The 18,108-nt window shown below is 38.4% G+C and overlaps 1 pseudogene; it reads right to left on the minus strand.

Moving 5' to 3' along the window:
• Positions 1 to 4,878: 4,878 nt before the first annotated feature.
• Positions 4,879 to 18,108, minus strand: part of LOC114079131 (T-cell surface glycoprotein CD1b-3-like) — a 58,583-nt pseudogene continuing 45,353 nt past the window's right edge.

Below are 18,108 nucleotides of genomic sequence, written 5' to 3' on the forward strand. Positions count from 1 at the left end.
GCAGATTCAAAGCGGTCCCCATTAAAATCTCTATTAAATGACATTTCATAGAAATACACAATTCTAAAATTCCTATGGAAACACAGAAGATACAGAATAATCAAAGCAATTCTAAGAAAGAAAAAAATAAAGTCAGAACCATCACATTTCCCAAATTAAAAATCATACTACAAACCTATAGAAATCAAAGCAGTGTGATAATGGTATAAATTCAAAATAGAGAGCCCAAAATCAATCCAAACATATACAGTCAACTAATTTTTGTAATGGGGTCACAATGGGGAAAGTATCGTCTCTTTAATAAATAGTTCTGGCAAAACCAAATTGCCAACTGCTAAAGAATGAAACTGCATCCAGACACAAAACCTTAACTCTTAAAGAAAAGAAGATATACTTTTGACATTGGCCTAGACGTTTTTTGGATATTATACCAAGGTTCAGACTACAAAGACAAAATGAATGGATAACAACATATCAAACTGAGAAGTTTCTTACAGCAAAAGAAATAGTCTAGAAAATAAAAACTGCAATTTTTTTTTTCTTGGTACTGGGCATTGAACTCAGGGGCACTTGGCCACTGAACCACATCCCCAGCCCTATTTTGTATTTCATTTAGAAACAGGGTCTCATTGAGTTGCTTAGTGCCTTGCTTTTTCTGAGGCTGGCTTTGAACTCTGGATCATCCTGCCTCAGCCTCCCAAATCGCTGTGATTACAGGCATGCACCACCACACCCAGCTAAAAACAGCAATCTTTTTATATTCTATACATATTTAATTTTGTTCGGAGCAAGGTTTTCAAGAAAAGATAATTTTTACTACTGTGGGAATATTGTATTATACAAGTGTTTAGTTTAATTGACTGAATTATGCATAAGATGCATATAATTTTAAACATTGCAAATAAGTAGCCTGTTCCTAAGGCATAAAATAGATAATTTTGGAAACAACTTTATTTAGTTTATATTTTGATGACTTAAGTCTGTAAGAGCATTGATCATACTGAAATTCATGATGCTTAAGATTTGTACATTTCAAATTCCAAAACTTGCTGGGTTGCTTTTACATGGTAGAAAGATTCTGTCTGGTTATACATTGGCTAGTGTTGTTCTTTTTTTTTTTTTTTCTTCTTTTTTTTTTCTGAATTCTGTATCTGTTTTGAACTAGGAATTAGCTAATTTTATGTACTAACAGAATTAAGCATGGAGTCAGATGAGGTTAGGATACTGGGGTTGCCACAGGTAGGAAACAGAAAATTCAGTGTTTTCATGTACAGAACAAAAGAGGCTCGTGTAACTTTCATTAAAAAATTGTTGGAAAAATGTATAAATAATTGAATAATAATGCTATAATAGTTGATTAATAAAAATCCATTTTAGTATAGTTTCAATGAAAGTTGGCCCAGTTCAGTAGTACAATGTTGTAAAATCAATCTCCAGAATTTTATCTTGCAAATCTAAATTTTAAATGCATTATGCAACTCCTTACCCTGGGAGACAGGAAATTGACCACACATAAATCAGCACCCAAATCACTTAGTAGTCTGTGTTTCCAAGGTTTGAAGTCATGGTAAACATCAAGTTCCTAAAATTAGGGGGAGACAGAGAATTTTTCCCCTCTATTCCATCTTCACCTTGATTTTCAATAATAATTGTGTAGGCTTGAAATATCCATTAACTGGAAGAATTTGTTATTTTATTTTGAGCCAGAGGAAGAAAAACATTTAAACATCAGAATTTAGTTTTGTATTGGTACTAAAGCAGGAAGGTAATAGATTTTTCACAAGTTATATTTGCCTTGTTGTTAAAAAACATCAGCTGTCTTTAAATCTACTTGTCAAAGTCAGATAGCTTGTATTGTTCTAGAAATTGAAACCTAGTTTCACTTTCTGTTTATGTTAATAATATAATGATAATAATAAGATCTGTAATAAAAGCCCTACCTACTATAGGACAAGCACAACACTAGATTTTTACGTTCATTATCACATTCAGTATTTGCAAAAATCCTTTGAAGAGAAAACCATCAGTATCTTTGTTTTGCAATGATGAAACTGAGCTTCCTAGGTGACACAGCTGAAAAGGGACAAAGTGAGATTAGGCCCTTGGGTGGTCTGTTGTATTACAGAGTCTGTACTTGTAAGTCCCAGGCTGTGATGGTTAACAGCTGTACTTCCTCAAAACATTAAATCTGAGTAAATTACTTTTAAAAATTTGTTTTGTGAAACTAAAATATATTCCCCTAGAGACATAGAGTCAAATTGCCGTGCTTTAAGTTCATTTCAAACAGCACCTGTCTCTGTGGTATGTCACCAACTCAGGAAGCAAGCGGTCGTGCTCAATTTACATTCCACTTACAAGATTTAGGAATTGATTTTTGCTTGATTTAATTTTAATTTTACAAAATATACATTGCAGTTGGACTTCCAGAGTGGCAGAGGAAAGAACAGGTATCCTTTCCCCAAAACTCAGGGATAAAACAGGATATAATTCTCAAAATAAGACATCTCAGAATTAAGGAATGAGTGAGGGCGTACAACAAATTGAGAAGAGCTTGCTCAAAAATAACTACCAGAGCCCCCATAAGAACAGTGGGCACTTAACACAGGGAAGTTCACATGGTAAATCCAGCTGAGGTCTTGCTGGCACGGTAAGGGTAGACACAATTTGGAACTCCATAGAAAGGCCTCTCACCCAGAGAGTTTGTAGAAACAACAGCCACAGTGGTAAAAACCAAAGGTTGACATCACAGCTGGCAGAGGCTGCAGAACTGGACAAAGAAAAGAAATACCAAGCGAGATTTAACAAAAACATCTGGGAGATGAGACACGCATGGTGGACTCTGATCCGCCCCAACTTGTTTCTGGAGATCTGGAAGGCTGCACACTTATGACCAAAGGGGAAGAGTCATCTGCCCAACCCGACTGAACACAAAACCTTGCACAAAGAGAAAGTACAGCCCAGGGACAGATTTGTCAACTACTCAAGCAGTATGTGCTCTAACCACACAGGCTTCCTCAGCAAGGTGGAAGTCTTACTAGTTTAACTAACAAGGCACAGCCTCTGACAAATCATTGCCTACCACCTAGCTGCACTGACCCAGGAGTGGCTTCCTAGGAACCTGGGTTAATAACTGGGGAAAAAAGTAAGAATGGAGGCAGAGAGGGAGAAACAAAGGAAGGAAGAAGGAAAATTATATATCTTAAAAACAAACTGATCAGGGACATCCGTGTCTATAAACCACATGGCCAGCAGAATCTACAAAACTGCTCCAAGCAAGTAATTTAAAAATAAAAATATAAAAGCAAACAAACAACAACCAAAGAAAAAAAACACAAAAAAGCATATATGAGGTATTAGTTTGGCTCCCCAGACACTGAAAAAAGAATTTCAAAAATAAAAATAAAAGGGAGAGAAGCAAAACAAAAGTGACTTCTTCGAAGAGTCTACTACTAGAAAAGAAAAAAAAAATCATCAAAGAACAGATGAATTTAAAAACTTAAAGTATATACATCCATGGAGTTCTATTAGCACTTCCAAGGAATGGGTTACTGATATACCCAGCAACCAGATTACTTATAACCATAAGCTTAATGGATATAAAGTCTGATACAAAGTGTACCTCGATTTATTCCCACCTGAATAAACTTAGAAAATACAAATCTAAGCTTCAGAGGCATAAAGCAGATCAGGAGTTGCAAATTGTTGGGTTGAGGGTGGTTTTGACTTACAAATGGGTTTGAAGAGTTGTAGAATTCTATATCTTATTTGCAGTCTTGTTTACCTGGGCAAATATATTTGTTCAGATAAATTATGCACTTAAAATACATGCATTTTACCAAAAGGTATACAATAACACAGTTGATTTGATTTTTTTTCCAAAGAAGGCAAAAAATGAAAAAGAAAATATTTCAAAGGGCAAGAACAGATTGAAGTAGGAAACACTCCATATCAGACAGAGGGACACAGGCTCAGCTAGTTTTGCCCCCCCCACCCCCCCGCTAGTTCAAAACCTGTGTGTAACGCTTTCCTATTCAGTGCTGAGCAAATGCTAGTTGAATTAATGATTGAAACCTAAAGGGACTACAGTCTAGACCAGGCTCTCTCAGAGAACATATTCTTAGAGGAAATTTGTCTCCCCTATACAGTGGTTGCCGCCATACCAGCCCAACCCTGAGAAGTTACTCTCTTGCTTCTTTTTCTTAACCATTTTGTGATACCTGTGGCCCATTACTTTTCATACCTGACTTGCATGCATCTATTTGTGTTTGGAACAAACTAGAAGCCATTACCTCCCCGTATTTAATGTTTCAGGAGGAAAAGTTATATTTGTCCTTAAAGGTTTTAGGAGAAGACGAGGAAAGTCAAAGGAAGCTGGAATGTTCCAGCTAAATAACAAACACTTAAACAAAAGGGAGGTATCCACGATCCAACAGAAATAGCTGTGTAAGAAAAGCAGAGAAAAAAAAAAAAACTACCAATATTACCAATTAGTCCTGACATGGATATGGTAATTTTTTTTTTTTTTTTTTTTTTTTTTTTTGTTCACTGTGTCTAGTTTTCCACTAAACACAACATGAGCATATATTATATGTAGGAAAGGTACCTTGGTCATGGTCATTACCCACAAGGAGCTTAAAACTAAAAAGGAGAAGAAAGATACTCGTGGCTGTGCTCAGGTAGGAAGTGAGGCCGGCACGCAGAAGAGTCCAGTCCAGAAACTTGCTCAGCTCAGAGGTGGGAGAGGCTGCTTCCCAATCCTGGGTCAAGGAGGTGGCATCAGGGCTTTGAAATTAAAGTGGGATATGGAAACAAGTGGCTGTCAGGCAGAAAGAGAAAGAACTCAAACGAGCGTACAAACAGTGGCATCGCTAGGTTTTCCTAAGCCCCTGGGTGGTCAGGCTCTTGTTGCAATGGGGAGACGTCGTGAGGCATCTCACAGGATATTCTGACATGAGCTACAAGAGAACAAATGGGAGAAACCATAGATAAACTGGAGATAGTGACTGAGGATAAGGTGGAGTTGTCCAGAGAGAGAAGATGAGCAGTAACAGGGTAGAACTGGGATGAAAAGAAGGAACACAGACTCACCATCACTTCTTACGCCCTAATACAGGGATGATCAGAAGTATCACGGGTACTATCACTGCCAAGAGGACCAAGTTCACAGAAGTGTGGTGTCCTGTGGATATTAGAGACAGGGAAGGATGTTATCTTAAACCCACTGCTGATTCTCCTCCGCCCATTGATTTCCTGAGTTTCCATGTGCCTTGGGTATGAGCCACATCAGTCATCCTGTTTCAGCCACTCTGTTTCCACCCCTATCCAGGGAAGGATTCCTCACTTGCCTGGAAATCTCTTGGCTGTATGTGTCCCTTACGTCTCACTCTTCCATGTCTTGAATTACTGGTGTTCATTTCTTCCTCACACCCCTCACCTACCTTATCAAAATGTCCACATGACCACCTACTCTACCTCCCAGTCTTACCCCAGTAGAGGATCATGTCCCGGCCTCCTAGACTGCTGTGCCTCACTCGACAAGACAGGCCAGATGCTTCCTCAGCTGCCACCTCCAGGATCACCCGAAGATACCACGTTCCATCGGCATTAGGAAGAATATCATCCTGCTTGGTGCCCACTTGCTCCTGCTCACCTCGCATCCACATAACCCAGATAGGTTTGGGGTAGAAACCAGAGACGTGACAAACCAGCAATAGTCGACCCGGCTCAACGGTGAGGCCACTGGACAGCCAGGCCTCTGGTCTCACTGCAGAAAGCACAAAGGGGATTCAGATGTGGGTGTTATGTACAGCCTAGGGACACATATCCACACCAATATGCACCGTTATCTATTTTCTTCCCCAATGAAACTATCACCAAGTAACCCTTCTCCCTCTTGTCCCCTTCCTCGTCCTAAGTTCACATAGGGTGGCACTCAGAGGAAGGTGCAGAACTGACCTCTTCTTTGGAGCTCCCTCTTTCCCGCATCTAGGAGACCCAAAAGGAATCGAGGGCAGGTGTTTCTGGTGAGATTGTACACTATTTCCTTGATGCTTTGCCCAAGATTGGTTGGCGAAGGATGAGATCTGGATGAGATGGAATGAGATCTGTTCCTGGACCACTGGGGATGGAAGAATGTCAAATAGTATAAGGCAAACATGAGTGCATAGCAGGACAGGGAGAAGATGGTAAGTGGTCCAGTTCCCAGAGAAAGAACCTTAGCCTTGACCTTCTCCATACACAGAGCAGCACGCCCTGTCACCATCCTCCAAAAGAATAAAAGGGATACTCAGATTGTAAGCGTATTGGTATTAGGGTCCATCTTGGGAAAGCCCACCATGCTCCACCTGGATCCCCCGAGCTGGGCAGCTGGCAGAGAGGTTCTTACCATGTGCATTGTCACTGCCTGGGAGGAGAAGAGCCAACGATGGAAGGTACAGAAGCAGCATTTCGTCTGCAGGTGTTTCCTTCTCTCTCTCAGCAAGTCTTTGATGGCTGATGTCAACAAACCTCCCCTTCCATACCACTAGTCTGGCTTCCTCCTCTCACCTGTCATTTTCTGAACCAGTCACTGATGGCAGCAAAGAAAATCTAGACTTTGCCTCAATATTTAGCCTCCTACTCAATCTCTCATTTCCCCTCCCGCTCTGAGCTAAAGTTATGCCCTCTCTCTGTATTCCAGTGGTTCTCCTTTTCAGTAAGCCTCCATCATATTTCCTTCCTCAAATGCCCTTGGACAAAGTAGTGTGTGGCACCCAAGGGTCACCTCAGCTCTCTGAGTCTTGCATTCTATCTGTCACATGAAAAGAAGAAACTGTATGGCTTCCTGCTTGTTTGAATGGGTCACAGTGTTTCCCATTTCTGCTCTGAGCTAGGCCTCATGCTCCCTCCTGTCCTCTTTTCAATACTCCCTGCTTCTCTGTCCCTTTTCATTGTCCTCCCAGTTTTCTCTTTCCCATTTCACCCTTTATTCCTCCACAATTCTCATTTCTTGATTTTCACTGGTTCTTTGATGAATTGGAGAAACTGTAGTTTCATGGCTCCTAGGACTTCCCCATGCACTCTCCATTTTTTTTAAGAGATAAAATTGTAGCTTTTCAAAGTATAGAAGATCTGATTCATGAACTTTAACTCCAATTTCAAGTTCTTACCTCATGTGACTCTATCATCCCTCCTGCAGCCCTTCAGAGCAAGGAGCTCCATCTCATTGCAAATGGGCAGGTTCTCCATATGGCATTGACAGATTTCCTAGCATAGGTCAAGGTCATAGATGAAAGAGACTTTGGGGACTCAGGCATCAAATGAAGCTGGCTTCCCTTCACATCCTTTCTTTATATTTTCCCATCGAATACACAAGGGACACTTACTTATTTTACTTGCCACTCAATGTGTCCTTGCCATCCAGATACTAAAATGAGCTCTGAGTCATCACAGCCATGTGGTAGGTTGGACAATGGCATAGTTAAGTGATGGGACTCAAAGTGGCCAGTCGGTCTCTTCATCAAGTCACAGAGTGGAGTAGCAGATTTTGCTGGTCATCTGACAATGTAGTTGGCAGTTGTTTATGGTCATGACATGTGTACTCTGGGACTTGTATTGGAAATTTTTTTAAAAAAATTAAATAAAATATATTTTTAAAGGTAGATAAGACTATATAAGACTATAAATACATAAATAAGTCCTTCAATTGAGTTTAATCCATACATTCAGCCACCAAAAAGAGTTTCTCAATATATGATTAGTACCATCAATCACAGGCATGTGAACATACAGAGATTAACAATATAATTTGACATATCAAGGGACTTTAAACTACAGAAACACTTTTAAATCAAGAACTAAAATGTATAAAATTCATATATAGAATTCCTGAGACAAATCTGTTTTGAACAATATTTTCAAAAGAAGCATTTTGCCTGCCTAAACCGTCCATCATTTAAAATCCCGAAGAACATCCTGCATTTCAACCTGGGGGCTAACTTCTGTGCAGTGTGTAATTGTGTTTGGGAAGGAGGCTACATGCATGGGGAGACCATGAAAATCCATGTTTAAGTTACATTTTGTGACCTAACCAAATTAATTTTTTTAAAAGGCAGTATCTGTCAATATTTGAGTTTATTCAAGTTATTATGAGAGGTATTTAATGATTTGTCAGTAATACTTACTGGTTTATGTGTGTGGACACATGAAAACAAAATCATTGTGAGACCCAGGCAATATAATTATTATTATAATGTCCTTAAAATAATATCCACCAAATACAGGGATCTATTACTGAAAATCCCATTTGTAACATTGTTCTTCTTACAGTGTGTTTCATTGTATGTGTTTATCCTGTAAAACATGATGTTTTCATATACATTATGTTTTACTTAGATTTTTCAACACTAATAATGAGGCTGGTTGTCACTCTCACAAACTCTTCCTATCATAGCTACAGATATTTGAAGTTTCTATGAGCTACAAACTCCTTTAAGAACAATTTACAGTTGAAGCCCTACCCAAATCCCTCACCAGTACCAGCTCTCATCTTGTCAATGGCAAGCAAGCTCTTTGTGGTTTTAGGAAGTGATAACAGATAAAATGCCATGCATCTGTCACATTTATTTTCTCTGTGTGCCTTCAGGAGAAGCACAATCCTCCTCTTCCCTTATAATGAAGGTAGAGCCAGGAGACTGACTTATGGGCACTGACATGAGTAATGCCATTTCCATGCCTGACCTTGTGAAATATCTCATCTGATGGTCTTGCCCTGAAGTACCATCTTCCAAATAGCAGACAAGAGATGAAGAAGGACTCCCAGTTCTACATGGAGTTTGCATAATGAGAAGCAAACTTCACCGTGTTCATCCTCTAAGACTCTAAAGTTTATGTGTAGCTTCAACACAATTGAGCTAGACTGGCTAACATTATAGAGCCCTATAAACAGCACCCTTTCCAGAATTTAGAACCAGGTGAGATAAAGATAGCAAGAGACAGCTGCATCAAATTGCTATCTGTTGCTTCAGATAGATATGCTGGAGGATTTCCCTTAAATGTGAAACCCAAGCAATCTTGCTTGTATTGAACCCTAAATGGAATGGCCATACGCCCTGTGTATGGACTGGGTATGTGCTCCCCCAAAACTGCCTATGTTGAAGCCCCAATATCCAGTTGTGGTTATGGAAGTAATCAAGTTTAAATGAGATCCTAACAGTGGGGCCCTGTCTGATATGATTAGTGCTCTTATAAGAAGACACCAAAGAACTAGTGTTAACTCACCCTGTGTGTGTGTGTATGTGTGTGTGTGTGTGTGTGTGTGTGTGTACCTACCAAGGAATGACCATGTAAGCACACAGAAAGAAGGCAGCTGTCTACAAACCAGGAAGAGAACCTTAGCAGAAACTGAATCCAGAATCTTGATCTTGAACATCTAGTTTCCAGAACTGTGAAAAAATATAATTTCTGTTTTTTAAGCTACCTGGCCTATTGCATTTTGTAATAGCAGCCCACGCAGACTGACACACTCAGTTTTTGCAATGTCAGAAAATCCCTATTTCTGTCCACCTGACAGGCTATTCCTGTGAGTTTGAGCATGGAGAAGGAGAACAGGATGCACACTCTGGGAGCACCTTGGTTCCCAAGGTAAAGGCTGGAGAAAAGGTGCTGAAAGGCATATATACCAGTTTCTCTCATGGATTTACCAGTGAGGTAATTCACTCCATTTTCATAAGAGTCAAGGCTGAGAGAAGAAACAATAAATAATTGGGGAAAATTTCCCTCAAGGGAACAAACAGAGTCAGTACCCAGTTCACATGGCAATAACCCTTCAGTTACACAAAACTTGCAATCCTGCTTTCTTGGGAAACTTACCTCTCCTTTACTCCCCACAATTACCACATTGGCTCTCTCCATTTCTAAAATTTGGTTTTTCCTCTCTGGCCTCATTGACACCCAGTTCTGCTCATATTAAGTGTGACATAGATTATTGCCCGTGGTACCTTAACTGAGCACCACAAACCTGTGAAATTTGAACTATGTGAAATTTGAACTTGATCATATCAATCCGTTTTTAAAATATTTCAATTGCTCTCATGAAGAAATTCTAGATTCCTAAGCATGTCAATTTTATTCAAAAAGGTTTTTATATATTAATTCCCCCAAAGGGAGAGAATTGATAGATCCAGGCATCTGAAATGTTTATAAAATTCCATGGCAAGAGAAGAAAGCAGTTATATAGGCTCTCTGGACACACAAAACCCTACATGGATAATCGGGAAAGAGGGGGACACCCTTCCATTAGAACTCAGCCTAAAATGAGGGTCTCCACTCCCACTGGGACATCCTGCACTCCTCCTCTGTCACAGCTCCCCAGGCTCCTTCCAGTGTCCTGCTGGTACTCGGCCGTGAGTGCTCGCCTGTTCCCCTTTGCCTGGTCTCCTATGTGACATTCCCCTAACTCTGCTCCAGTGGGTGACTTTTGCCTCTCCTCAGGACTGTGATGTTGTGACCTCATGCCTCACAGCCTCACACTCTGTTCTGTCAACCCCTTCTTCCCCAGAAGCAGAAGTTTTGCCCTCTGTTCACTTCCCTACTAGAGAAACCCACAATCACATGACCCTCTCGGGACCTTTCATTTCCCCTTCAGTTCTCCTTCAAGTTTTTCTCTCCGTTTCCTGGATTCTGACAGCAGTGCCCATCTCTAGCCCATCTCTTCTTCCCTCTCAGATCTACAACAGTGTATAGGTCCCAACCTGAAAACTAGGGTGTACTCCTGCCTGGACCATTTAATAGCAGAATTAATTCCTCACTGTAAGATGACTGCGTTGAAAGAACTCAATATTCTCTAATTCCATTTCAGCTTTACCATGCTTTTACTTGGTCTGTGTACCTATTTATTTCTGCTTACACAGTCTCTGTCTCTTCAGTGTTTCCTCTCCCTCATTTATTTTCTGGGTTCTTATGTTGCTATCTATCCTTTATTTGAGTTTCCTGGACCTCCTTTTTGCCTAGGTACCCTACCCACTCAAGCTGAGCACTGCTTCCATTCTGGTTAAATTTGGAAACCTAAAGAATTATCTTATCTCTTGATCCTTAGATTTCTGTGTATAAATATATGAACCACAGGCAAGACATTTTTTTTTAATTACACGATAGAAGATAAGCAAGCAAACAATTTAAAAGCTACAAAACACAAATAAATACTAAGTAAATTATACTTTTAAAAATTATTTATACATGCATACAATACCCTCACAAGATAAAGAAATATGCAAGAAACAAAATACATTGAAAACTAGAGAGAAAAACAGAAAACTAACATTTGAATTTCCCAAGATATTGTTAAGAATCAATTCCCAGCAGCTTTGTCTACAATATCCACCTGATAACCGTGCAAGTTGAACAAGATCCTCTGTAATAACCTTGACAAAATTGGTTTAGGAAAAACCTGTCCATCTGGACAGAAAGATCACAAGGAATCTTGTGATTACCTTAAGGTCTATTTTGAATTTTTCAAACTTGTCCTTTCAAAACTTTTTAATCACAGGCTAACCCTCGCATGCTTTTGGAGCTTAAAAAAATAAATGCCTTAACTTTACTATGTACATATATGAACACATGACTGTAAATCTCCACATCATGTCCATCAACAACACTGGTATCCTAATCAGAATAAGATATTCTCCATGTTTGTATAAGTATGTCAAAATTGACTCTACTGTCATGTATAACTGAAAGAAACAAATGAAAATAAATAAATGAATAACTATAGCAGTATAAATCATAGAAACAACAAATTAGGGCTTTTCTTTGTGCCAGAAATTTAAGGGGAAAAAAATGACAGAATCAGTAGTCCAAGTGAGAAAAAACAAGAATTATGTCAAAATCCATAAGATTATACAGAATAGAAAGCCTATAAATTTTTGTATAATACTTTTGTCTTTGTTTAGAATTTTGTACTGGAGGTGTCCTATGTGGCATGATATGGGATCTGATAACACCAATAATAGACAAGGGTACAAAGAAAATGAATGACGGAATCCAAGCAACATAGTTATGGGGAAAAGCTGTGGGAAAATGTGGTTTGATCAAGGCACCTGTCCAAAAACAGAAGCCAAGATAAGAAGCCAAGTAAAGCTATCTGAGAAAGCAGGTGAGGTGCCTGGAAACTGCAGATGGGTAGCAGTCACTACTGCTGAGTGATAACGTGCAGGTTGACATCTCTTGCCTCAAGCTACTTTGCATGAGCCTGGAGTCTGTGGTATCTTACATCTTTGGTTGCATTGTGGTTTTTAGGTACTGCCCAGCACTTACCAGGAGAAAGATCTCTAAATTTCTGCATCTTTTATAGTGTCAGAAAGTCACAACATCACGGAAAGTTCTCTCACTTCTCTTTCACATCAGAGGAACAATGTCTATGCTGTTGAGGTACATTTCATTTAATGAATTTCAAATGTTTTAAGGATCTCTTGTGAAACACGATAAAGGGGAAAAAATTCTCTGTGTTCTGCGCCTTTGTTGTCATAGAAACTATCACCAAGAGAAATTTAATACCACAATGGTCATAAGAAAGAAGAAAGGCAAATTTCTAATTTTTTCTTAAGAAAAGCAAGAAACAAATTGCAGAAGCAAATATTGAGTTCATTATTTTGCATATTTCCTGCAAAGGCTTTCATTATACTTTATGGGAGTAGGGCTCAAATATTATTTAACTTGAGGAAGATAAAATGTTTTATTATTTTTCAAATAAACAAGATTTCAATTTAAAAAAATAAATGTCTTAAAATACCCAGTCCATGAAATTAGCAATAAGAAATCGCTCCAAGCTGCTAATAGCATTATGTCATTCATCAGAAGCAAACACAAAATGAATTTCCAAGAATCCACAATTAATGCAATCTTATTTTTTCTAATATAATAATCTTTATTTGCAAAGTTTCATTATGCACAAATTTCAGTTGTCATGGCTTAGTTCAATAAAAACAGTCCCGGAGCAGTGTGGCTCAAATTTCAGTTGCCCCAGTATGTAACTATTAGAAATAGCACAATGTACAAATTTTACTACTAGATCTTTAGTCTATGAATAATTATGGAAATAACAAATGCAACATAACTGGTGATCATGTGCATCCCTATTTTAAAGTTTTCAGGTGACGATTGTTTTGTTCTCTGCAAAGATAACAAACCATGGAGTTGTGTTGCCTTCTTGTATCTCAGTAATAAATATGTGTGAATCTTCCAGGAATGAATAATACAACATAGATTAAAGTGCAGAAAATTGATGATATTAGAAGTGATATTTTAATAAAATATAAAATAAGTTTATAAACTTCATAATATTAAAGAAGTTTAGAATAAGTAGCTTATACTGCCACTTTTTGAGACATGAACTAGAGGAACTTAGTAAAAGCAAACACATCAACCTAAATGAGGAAAGTGTAAAGGTATCCAAATAAAGAAATGCTGGCAGACATCTTCACCTTAAAGGAATTCTCAGAGAGTCCCCAGCAATGAAAGCTCAAAGCACAAACTATTAGAAGCTGACCCACACTTAGAATGGGGCACAATGCTACATTTTGAGAGACACCATATTCACATAACTTTTACTACAGTATATTGTTACAATTGCTCTATTTTATTATTAGTTGCTAATTTCTTATTGTGCCTAATTTATAAGTTAAAACTTACCACAGTTATGTGTATATAAGAAGAGGCATAGTCTACACCAGGTTCTCTATCATCTGCAGTTTCAGGAAGCTGGAGGTCTTAGAATGCTTCACCCATTATGAAAGGAGATTGGTTGTATCTTGAAGTTTCAGAATCAGCATTGCAGAATATCACAGACTGAATTCTGAGTAACATAATGGTATTCACTTGACATCTTTATCATATACTCAACAATGATTTTAATTTTATATTTATTTATATTTTTCAGTAAAATACAATGTTTTATGGAGATGAAAAAGTAATACTATTCTTGTACGATGCTTTTAAAAACTATATTGAGATAGACTTTTACATTATTTTACTACCATTTTTTTTACCTTTATTTCACTTACTTGTTTTTATGTGGTGCTGAGGATGGAACCCAGGGTCTCGCGCCTGCAAGGCAAGCACTCTACCGCTCAGCCACAACACCAGCCCCTAATTTTTTAAAAACCAAAGTGCTCACATCAAAAAATGTAAATACCATATTTTTAAAAAGCATTTCAGACCCTGTCATTATATTTTTCATGAGTGGTGGCATTGTTTATCCCTGAATCCTCAAATCAGTTTCTGCCATATTCATAGCTTGTAACTTGTATATCAGTGATTTATACAGTCTTTTCCATTCATATTACACGATAGAAAAGAAAAAATATACAAAATGTCTCAATGTGGAAAGATAAACATTTAGTGAAACACAAATTAATAATAAAGACCTGTTTTTCTTGGCATAAATTCTAATCAATATCAGCAGATTCAAGGGCAAATATTCAACATCTCTTACCTTATTTAAAATTCTTTAATTCATCATAGTGGTCACCATCCTAATTATTTCATTTTGTATAACATATTCTACAAGTTATATTATCTGCTATTAATGTTAGTCTTCTATATAAATGCTCTGCCAAGATGTTATCATAATTTGCTAAGATACATGCTCAAAGAGGGCAATACTACACATTTTCTTGGACCATGTGCTGAATGTTTGACCTTGTCTTGACAATAACTGAATCACCCATACTGTTTCTACACTCACATGTCAACATTTTCACCTAGTTAATATACATTAAAAATGCATAAATAATTTGGGACCTAGAATAATGTTATCTTCCTCTGTATTCATTTAGGGCATTGGTAAACCAGAATTACTTTACCATTTTTAGATAATTAATAACTGCGCTGTAATCTCTACAAAGATTACTCTCCTGCTTTGCATTTACACTTAAAATGTAAACCTTTAAGTTCCCAACTTGAAGTGAGAGCTCCAATTAGATCTTTGAAAACTTTGAAAAGTTTGCTGCTCAGTATCATAAGCTGCCTCTCATGGAATCTGTAGATATCTCTAGGGGTAAAGTAGTCACCAGTACAGGGGACTCCATGAATTTCTTCTTCCTGACATTGGTCTAGTAATGCATCTCTCCTTTGTTGGTTCTTCAATGCCTTGAGGCAGATTTTATTTTATATTCTTCTTGCTTTTCCTAACTGTCCTTGATAAGATTCAAAGCACATAGTCTATTTCTGAAGGCAGAATCCCTCTTATTTAATTTATATTTATTAGTAGAATTTGCCATCTCTTCTATGTATGAAGCCAACGTGTTTATCTCAGAAATCTAAGCAATAATGAAGCTAATATAAGCAAATTGAGACTACCTAGTAGGACATGACTATTGAGCATCTGCGCAAGGCACATATATTCAAGGTTAGTCCCTTCACAAGTCTCTTTCTTGACCCTGAAGCCAGTTCAAAATAGTATGCAGAAGAAATAAATCTGGGACATCTCATCTAGCTGCATATCTGGTCTGGAATAAAAGTCAAGGAAAAACTGGCCCTAATTGTTTTGTTACTTAATGTGTTAGAAGAATCTGTGGCTAAGAGATCTCTGGTCCCGTACTAGAATCTTTGCCTCATCCACTCCTGCTGAAGCAGTCTAGATGATGTCCATTGTTTATAGAATCCCACACATTTTGGCCTGGTGAACTGTGTTTTCAATACTGACTCTGTTTCTGAAGGCTTTGCATTTATTTAAGGTCTGGCAATTATATCCTTACTTCCTTCTGTAAGAACAGTTTTACTGTAGTGGATGCTTGGGTTAGCCATCTCTACCCCCTCTTCAAGACACACATGCTCCGTTTCCAAAGCTTCAGGGGATTTTCACTTCTGCCTGCTCAAAATGTGTCCTCTGCAACAATCGTCTTCTGTGGAAGGGAGCTATTTTTCATAAGGAAACATCTCCCAACCACAATAGGTCCTGAAGGGAGGAGGTCCTGGACTCTACCCTTTCCCACTGCCCATGAATCTTGGAAGGAGAAAGTAAACAGCAAAGCTCTGGGTAACAGTGGGTGGCAGATGAAGAAGATGACAGTGAACTATGGTTGAGTTCTGAGCTTTCATCCCTTCCCAGTAACTCTAAGTTTCGGACATTTTTCCTGACTGCCCAAACCGACACATCCTGCTTCAGTCTCTGATGACTGATTCACTCTCACTGTACCCTATCAAACTCAGAGCCCCTCTGTAACCAGCAGCCATTTTTTTTATGCAGAAAGTGAGCTCCTCCAGTGCCAAATTGATTGACTTTGCTGCAGAATAAAGGAAAGCTTGCTGAAATATTTGATTTCTGCTTCTGTCCCCATTATTTGTGTTTTCATAATGGTGCCAAAATTGTGCTGGTTATTTTTGCTTCCATAAACTTCATGCTTAGTAACACAGGCTTTTCTTCTAAGTACAACTATGCAGGATTCTCAATTTATTTCATAGGTTTGCAAGCACCCTTAAAAGTTTTCTGTTGAAGATATCCTCCATAATTAAAAGTAATGGTTGGATGCATGGATTAAAATAATCCATCCATTTAACAAATATTAACCACTTTCTAGGTACTCTGTTAGGTAGAGAGACAATATATTAACAATATAGAACTAAGGCCCCAAGTGAGTCACTAATGTCAAAGCTCAGATTGGGAAAACATCAGTTAAATGTCATCACTTTGGAAAATATTGTTTCAAGCAGGATTTTTAAAGCCTAGAGTCTATATGTCATAGTACTCAGCACACCAAGATGCATAGTTCTTGGTGTGTTTTTCTCCCTATGTAGACTGAATGCTCCTTTAGTAAAGCAATTTCATTGTCAACCACTATGTACTCCTAAGTGTAGCAAGATGCTTCACTCCAGGCACGTGCTAAGAAACCATTCAGTGAGTAAATAAACATCAAAGCAAAAAAGTGAAAAATTTTCTTTATATGTGTCAATGTCCCTGTGGTTTCTGTGATAGCTACTGGCTTTTCTTTAAGAACATTGGAGAATTGGTGGTAGTTGATGTCGTTTTACAGGAAATTCACAGTTGGTTCTACAAAAGTAAATAAAGCAGCCAACAATGAGTCAGAGATGCGAATGTGGTCAAATGGGGAAGAGAAAAAGTTGGGTATTAATTCAAAAGGGCAAGTAAACAGAGTAATAGAAAATGTTCAAGGCCCTGTGTTCCATCTCCAGAGCTGCAAAAAAAAAAAAAAAAAAAAAAAGAAGTCCCTGGAGGTAAGGTGACTTTCAATCCCATGTGAAAATTGTTCCATAGCAGTGGAAATAGGAAAGGATGAACGGGATACAAGCAGGTGACACTGATAGGACCTGAAAGACTTAGAGGAGGGTCAGAACAGGTGGGGAAATGGAAAGCTGAGTAGGAGGCTCAGGGTTTTAGGAGGGAACAGATTTTCTTTGTTGCAAACAGAAGAGGTTTGTCTTATTGTTTGAGAAGGAAGTCAGAAAAGAGATCTGTGGGATAGGTTTATTTAGAACAGGAACCAAAGACCATCTTTTCCAACAGAAAGAAGTAGCATCTGCAAGTGCCTTGCTGTTTCTGCCACTTCCCTTGCTAGCTGCTCTCTTCCCAGGCAGAGACAGTGAAGGTGGTGAGAATTAGGGCAACCGACCAATTGGATGTGTGTGTGTGTGTGTGTGTGTGTGTGTGTTGATGATGATAGTTTTCCCTGCATATATTTGGAAAGAAAATTCATGTCCCATTCTGAGTATCCCTGACTCAAGGGCCTAGCCGTCTTCTGGAGGCTGGGACTCTATGGCAAGCAAATGTCTGCTCAAATAAACATGGCTCACCCTTTCTCCCTACTCTGTCACTTTTCCCCCCAATTCACTCTTCACCAATTTCTCATTACTCCTCTTTTGTCTTTGCATAGGATTCAAAGAGCCTATCTCCTTCCATGTCATCAAGATCATAATCTTTGACAACCATTCATGGGTACAAAATCTGTGCTCAGGTTGGTTAAGTGAGGTACCGACTCGTATCTGGAACAGCCAGGCTAATACCGTCATTTTCCTGTGTCCCTAATCCAAGGGCAACTTTAGTAAAACGTATTGATCTATTTGGAAAAGTTTTTCCAGGTAAACTTTATTAGATTTGTTCGGGCTGTTCACATTGGT

This window comes from Marmota flaviventris, chromosome 10 (genome assembly GCF_047511675.1).
Source record: "Marmota flaviventris isolate mMarFla1 chromosome 10, mMarFla1.hap1, whole genome shotgun sequence".
In the NCBI taxonomy this organism is placed as follows: Eukaryota; Metazoa; Chordata; class Mammalia; order Rodentia; family Sciuridae; genus Marmota; species Marmota flaviventris.